The 7,975-nt window shown below is 33.7% G+C and overlaps 2 non-coding genes across 2 annotated transcripts; both read right to left on the reverse strand.

Moving 5' to 3' along the window:
- Positions 1 to 600: 600 nt before the first annotated feature.
- Trnar-ucu lies at positions 601 to 673 on the reverse strand. The gene has a single exon. It is a non-coding gene; the product is annotated as a tRNA-Arg (tRNA).
- A 1,491-nt stretch (positions 674 to 2,164) lies between these two features.
- Positions 2,165 to 2,237, reverse strand: Trnar-ucu. The gene has a single exon. It is a non-coding gene; the product is annotated as a tRNA-Arg (tRNA).
- Positions 2,238 to 7,975: the final 5,738 nt, after the last annotated feature.

The raw sequence follows: 7,975 nt of genomic DNA on the forward strand, positions 1-7,975 counted from the left end.
ACGAGTCGTTCCAGTTTTGTTTGCTATAATCTAAGCATTGGCAATTATTGAAATAAATTATTCAAGTCTCACCTTAATATCTGTTACAATAAATATAATTTTGTTAATGTATGCTGACAATAAACTTGAATAGTAAATTTATTGAACGTAATGAGGTCTTAAGTGTTTGTTATTACAATAAATGATTTGTTTATAAGTTTGTGTAATTTTGTTATCTTACTTCTTACCAATATTATAAATGCGAAAGAAGAATGGTTGGATGGATGTTAATTTTTACGGACCTTCAGAACGGCAGAATCGATCTCGCTGAAATTTGGCATAGACGCAGAACATAATCTGGAAGAACACAGAGGCTACTAATTATTTTTTAGTAATCTTGTACAGACGGAGTGACTTCTAGTCTTATCTAAACGATATCATTACAGAAAAATCTATTATAAGTTAAAGCTGCACTTTCATTTAAAGATAGAAGATTTTAAGATTCATGTAACAAATCAATAATTTTACAGATTTTATTTTTTACGTATTTTCAAAAAAGGAACACCTGATAACACTTTGTTTTTCATGCAGTTACAAAGGTTATATTAAAAAAGATCATTCCATCCCTGGTGGGGATCGAACCCACGACCTTTGGATTAGAAGTCCAACGCGCTATCCTCTGCGCCACAGGGACGTGTATACAGGGTGGTCAAAGTAATATATTCGTATTCGATACTCGATTTCGTATTGTCAGAATCTTGGAGGCCTAGCACGATAATTTACTAGAAAATATTAGTAACGTCAACGACAATTTTTTTTTTCAAAATCTGTATTCGATTTGTCGTTGCCTTATAGGGCGTAAAGTATAGCGTTGTATTTCGTCGATGATGCTACGAATTTTTTCTCGTAAATTTTCGTGCTAGGCACTTTGGTCAAATACATGGTAATTTTAATTCAAATAAAAGACTACTCTTTAAAATTATATTTTCAACGGTAACATGCGTTTACCTTGTTTCATCGTAGATTCTTAAATACACCTAATTTAACCGTTACTGAAGAGAAGAATTCAATTGCCGCGACGAATATTGTTTTGTCTTTTATTATCTTTGGCAAAACAGAGACGACAATATGTATTAATGCAAGATTACCTTTCAACGCGTGCTTTTGGATTGTATTACAATGTCATTCTAAAACAATTTTGAAGTAGCTTATAATAATAATATTATTACGAGCGAGGTGGTTGAAATTTCGTAACGTTTTTTAAATTGCGAATTACATGGAGCACACATTATCTATGTCGGGCATACAGCACGGGCCCGGGGCGTTTGCTCGCGCTGCGTACGAGAGTCGAATACAAATGTTTATTATGTCGAAGGAAAAAGTAGCGGCCATTGTGGATAGCCCCGGGCCGCTCTGCTGAAGGAGTCGTGCTTGCCAAGTGCTTTGTGACGTCTTTAGAGAACCTTACATATAAGTTTCTTAAGAAAAAAGGATAGTAAGCACAATTATTTGTTTAATATACGAGAGTTAGAGAGATAAGCTCCTGGAATATAAATATTATCATATTATTATGCGGATATCTTTCGATAACCTGGTTAAGATTGTGAAATTAATGACGGTATAGGATTCGGGATCATTTGGAAGGCTTTAAAATGAGAGTTCAGCTGTGAATCAACATCATGTGACGAATACGAATGGGATTTAATAGAAGTATAATTTGAATGATTTTATAATTTTAATAAATAGGTAAGAAATTGCGATATTAATCCTTTAAATTATTGACATAACACTGACTTTACTTTGACTTTAAAAATATAATTTATAATAGGTTATTTATTAGAATCATTACAAATAGAAATCCGTTATCTTTCCTTACTAAGTCGAGGTCGCTAGCGTTTTTATTATTATCTAAAAGGTTAACTACGTAGATAGGACTTTCTGATATAACAATCTAGAATATTGCACAAGAAACTGTAATCAAAATATTTGTTGGCATTCACTAAGTGACTCAGACATTCGGTGACATTAACCATCGAATTTCTATACAACTTGATACATATTTACTGCCGCACTTAAAGTTTTTTCCACTATCTCCATAATAAATACTGCTTAAGAAAGCATTAAAAGATTAATAGTTTCATTTAAAACAACATTTGAAGACAAAATTTTACAAAAAAAAATAGTTCATCCCTGGTGGGGATCGAACCCACGACCTTTGGATTAGAAGTCCAACGCGCTATCCTCTGCGCCACAGGGACGTGACATAAAATAACGAAACGATACACTTTGCGTCACAACATGTTATATACACTCTTTCAGTAAGTTTTACTATACTATCAGATGATCTATCAAAATTATTAATCTCTTCTAAGAGGGATGAGGGAAATTAAAAATTTTCGAGTGTAATTTATCTTCAATTCAACCGTGCATCATATAAAATTAGACAGTTGTAGTATTGTAAACGAAAGTAATATTTTTAATGTGGTAATAGTGCCACTCCACTGCTCTTCTGTCCACCTGTCGCCTTGCGCTTTGGGCCTGCATTGTCTGCGATACAAATGTGATCAAATTATAAAGAGTGGCGCGCGCCCGCGGCGTTCGCTCCCGAGACACGGCCCCGTGCGTGGCCTTCGACGCGATTGTACGTCGCAAACGCAAAGCTTTATGCACGCAATATTTATACGGTGTTATATTTTCTTAAGTATTTTTTTTATTTTACTAAGAAGGCAAAGGACGTCAACTTCAGACGGAATTACGTGGAACTTGTGCCTTGATTGCTGGTGATTTTTTTCTCAAATTTTTCACAACAATATTATAAGCATACGGGTTTTATCTACAGAAAGTACTTGCTACATAGTTAAATAAAATGCTTATCTAATTGGTTTAATTACACATACCGTGCTACTTAATAGGAAACTGTCGGAAAATCTAACGTAATCGGACATAACTTACGTTTAACATTTTGTTAAAAAAAGTTTTGTTACATCACTGTTACTTTATATTGTTATAAAAGGCAAAGATAAATAGAGTCATATTTTCCCTAAAATATTGACTTTAAACTAATTTGTTTGAATGGAAAGTTCTCATTAACAATTTAATATCTTCTAATTACTGTTAAAACTTGATATTTTTAATGGACGCCATTTCCGCTTTATAAGTGACAGCGACTTGTTTGAGAGAAAATAAGTACGCAGTGGAAAATTTTATACAAATACTAGTTGTCACCCGCGATACCGTTCGCATCTATAACATATTTATCTATGACTTTATTCATAGAGATTCGTTTAACCGTTCTGGTGATAGCTAATAAAAAACGTCCATCCATCCATCTAAACATTGGCATTTACTAGTAAGATTTATCAAAATCAAGTTGAGTTTTTTAACTGTAGTATTTTAATTCTACAGTAACTGTAGTTTATGATAATCTATATATATAAAAGAAAGTTGTGTTAGTTACACCATTTATAACTCAAGAACGGCTGAATCGATTTGACTGAAAATTGGTGTGCAGGTAGCTTAGAACCAGGAATAGGACATAGGATAATTTTTACCCCGTTTTCTTTTTTTTATTTTTTATTCCGCGCGGACGGAGTCGCGGGTAAAAGCTAGTTTTATATATACAGCATCCTCCATCCTATTCCCTGGATTCCAACCGAAACAAAATTACCAAATCAAAATTTTAAATTTAAAAACAGAAATAACGATTTGGGTAGAATAGTTCTTACAACCTTGATTGTTCATTAATTCTTCACAACTTAAAGATACCGTCTAGAAGTTGATCTTTTTCTTCAATTTCAAAGAATTTCATATTCAATGATAAATTATACACTAGCAAATTAAACCATTCAAATTATAATTTAAGCAGTATAGTTACAGAAGTAACAATCGTTTCTGCCTTCGTCCATAACTTTCCCATCACATACAGAAGCGTATATTTAATCGGATTTATTGGTTCCCATGCAAGTAATAGCTACTAACATAAAACATTGTGATAAACGCCCAATTAGTCAACCCGAGATATATTTTACAAATAATCTAGCGTCATACGGTAACACATAAATAACAATTAATTTTTCATCGGTTGTCATTACTGAAAATAAATGCTTTATAAACGACTTACCATAGTATTAATGTTATTTAGGAATAATAAAAGACTTTGAAGTAAAGTTATAAGTAGACAATTATTAAATGCTTTCAAACTTTAGGCTACTTAATCTAATATATAAAATTCTCGTGTCACAGTTTTCGTCACCGTACTCCTCCGAAACGATTCTCATGAAATTTTGTGAGCGAATATTCAGTAGGTCTGAGAATCGGCCAACATCTATTTTTCATTTTTTTTTTAACTGCGCGCGGACGGAGTCGCGGGCGACAGCTAGTAAATACATAAAATCAATTTATATGACTTATGTTTCCTCCTTTGCAACTTTTCACATTCTTTTCTTATAAGGAAGGAATGGGAATAGGGGGTATATTTGACAGAAGGGGGGAGACGTAGGAAGAGGAAATAAGCTCTTTCTGAGTTGAAATTCCTCTATCGATTAAACGTAGGCAACGCATCTGCAAATGCAGATGTCTAGGGCAACAGTTACTTCGCTATTTTGGCGAATGCAAGTAGCTGCTTGTTTATTTGCCACCTTTTGCTTAATATTGTTATAAGTGTCACTGCAGTCGAACCCATCAGCAGTATATAGTTTTATTAAATTTAATATATGCATGGTCTGAAAAAATTAATTGTTTTCAATTAGCATACGAGATCGATAAAAAGCATAGATCGGATTGGCCGAGGGATTGACGTTTGAGCTCATGCGTGATGTCTCACTCTAATGTGGGAACTGACCGATTGACTGGCTCTAATAGAAAATTAAAGTTCAACGCACACTAAACCATTTTTGTAAATAATCAAATTTTGTAGTATAACCTATCATACTTTGAACAAAAAAGAGACTTTTATCAGTGACCATTTGATTGACATTAATTTTTTAAAAGATGCTTTTTAATACTACGGGAAAATGGGTATAAATCTAATATTAGATATTTTACAAATTAAATGTTAGAATAAAATACTATATTGGATTCTTTTTCAAGCTTCAAGTGACGTATTATGTATTAAATTTGCCTTTATGTAAATATTTAAATATTAATTTTCTTAAATGTGCGTCGACCCTTCCGCGTCAGAAACCGGCCTCTCTAACGTCTGACAATGATGTATTGTGGCTGCAAGTCAAAGGTTCGGTTCTATTAACATTTTATAATTTGTTTATGCTCTCACTATATGCAAGTATCAAGATGGCTACGATCTTATCGTGACCTGTCGGATATTTTAAAGAGTCATAGACTTCGACTAGTTCTAAGATTAATCAATACTGAAAAATGAATAGATAGGAAAGAAACATTTCTGTGAGTTTTCATTGCAAATACTTGTATTAAACATATAAACAAATATACTTATATCACCGTTTTCTCAAACAAAATGTTTTTGTACATAGGTGGTAGAAACATAAGGTTAGTTACTTTAGGACGTATGTGCTTTTCGGAGGAATGTCCATTTGAAGAGTGTTGAAAATATTGCAAGAAAATTATGCATTTTAGATTAAATAAAGAAATAGTTTGGTTTTTACGTATTATTTAGTAACATAATATTTTCACAGCCTTTCTGTTCTCGGTGGTATTTTCAAACCAGTACGACTTTGGGTCCTTCAAGATGCGAACGTATCTATCAAAGGCCGGCAACGCATTTGCAGTTCCTCTGTCATTGCGGATGTCCATGGGCATCGATGATCACCTCGTTGTGGCCACCGCTCCTTTGACCCTTTGTTTTATAAAAAAAAGTTAAAAGCAATCCAAACATATTCATCATCTTCAGCTCACTATACGTCCTCGCCTAGGGGCTCGGCTACCCAAAGTTAGGGGTGACTAGGCCATAGTCAACCGCGCTGGCCCAGTGCGGGTTGGTTGACTTCACACATATCTTTGAATTTCTTCTCAGATATGTGCAGGTTGCATCACGATATTTTCCTATGTAAATCGAAAATCGAAAAACACATTGGTACATGGCGGGATTCGAACCCAGGACCTGTAGCTTGCAAGTCAAGTGCTTAACCCTTGAGCCACCGACGCTCATCAGCCACCGACGTTCATCGTAACACATTATGACTCTTAAATTATAATAATTACGTAAAATTTCTTTCAGATCAGTAATCTTTTGTCAAATTCAATATTCTTTTAATCACGGCTGATGCTGGGTTGTCCTTCTTAAAATATTATAATGGAATGCTGCTACTTTTTCGAAAACACCCACGACATTAAAAGTTTCTTATTTATTCCGCTATAAACAATCGGCGGGCGGACCTATAAGGCCATGTGTCATAACCACCCCACTTGGCTGGCTACTGTAGCTGGTGCCTTTAATTGGCCACCGATATTTATTGTTAAGATGAACATATCACGGGGAATGGGACCGGGACATAAGTCAGCTTCTCTTGGTCTTGATTTTCCATTTTGTATTGGTGTATGCGATAAGTGAGAACGCAGAAACTGTAGAGTCGGTGAAGTGACAGTTTTTTTAATGGAAGTATTGAATGTTTTTCACAAGCGTTTGAAATAAGCAAATTTATTGTATAAAATTTATTAGATGTTTATTTCCAAATGAAATATATTTTAACTAATTCTTTTACCAAGTGATAGCAGACAGAAATTCTTTTCATGAGACACAAATTTTATGGTAGACTAAAACGAAATTTGAATTGATACTACAAACAATAAAATACATGAGTCACATTCAAAATTTCGCTCCTATTATCTATTAGAGACGAATCATTTAATCATGTAAATAGAGTATTCAATATAAATTTATTTATTAAAATTTTTATAAACGATTCCACTCCGCAGCATTTTATAACAACAGGAGATGGCAATTTAACGAAGCCGCATCACTGCAACGTCTTCATTTATTCAATGAGAAACAAAAACAAAAAGCGTGTATACAGAACGAATTACAATATCAATTTAGGAAAGTGAACTGGGTGATTTATTGTTCTGTTTCATGTAAATATTGCTCCCGGCCGAGACCGTGTATACTAATTACTTTGACTGAGACTGGTGGGGATGGGAGGAGGGGATAGATAACTCCATCAAGACTACTGTGAAAGATGTGTCGGTTATTACGGTGATTATTTTATTAATTTATCCTTATAGTAATTTTAAAAAGTACTTAATTTTATTATTTTCTAGCGATCGACAACTCAAATGTTATCAACATTTCAGTTGTGAGAGTCAGCCCCTGAACAAAAAAAAAAAACTGTTATCTCTTTTTACTATCAAAAACGAGATAAAAATGTTTTCTACAACTATTTTAGTAACGAAAACCTGCAGTATTATTTAAGGGTAGCCGCAGTGTTTCATTGGTAATTGCTACAACTAATTTTGCGCACAACTTGCTTATAATGACTTGATCTATGGCGCGTTCTATTTGGTTAAGCGATTTAATTAATTCCAAAAACATAAGAAACAATTTGTAATTCGTAGCTTTAAAACGGTTATCGAGTAAATTGTGTTACTGGACAAATTTATGTCGTCACTTTGAAGTATTTTTGTGTCAAATAAGGCAGAGATAGGTTTCAGCGAAGTTCTATTGAAAGGAACGACTGTTGACTGATAAAGTTATATTTTACTTGATAGTTTGTATTATTTAACAATAAAATATATGTATTTATTACATGGGTAACCGTATGTTTGAGATTTATTGATATGCTCTAAGTTTTATGTACTTAAAAGAATCTGTTGATTCGATGAACTCGTTTCGTATTTGAAGTGGCCGACATTGTAAATGCTACGAGTCGGAGACGTATGACGAAACACATTTTATAGCTTTTATCCGTATTAAAAATGAACGGTCGGTGTGTTTACGCCTTTATGGCACAAGTCATAGGAAGAGTTAGTGTAATTCAGTGTCGGCATATTCATATTGCTATCTCAGCTTTTTCCGAAAGAACGA

This window comes from Papilio machaon, chromosome 22, assembly GCF_912999745.1.
Source record: "Papilio machaon chromosome 22, ilPapMach1.1, whole genome shotgun sequence".
Lineage (NCBI taxonomy): Eukaryota > Metazoa > Arthropoda > Insecta > Lepidoptera > Papilionidae > Papilio > Papilio machaon.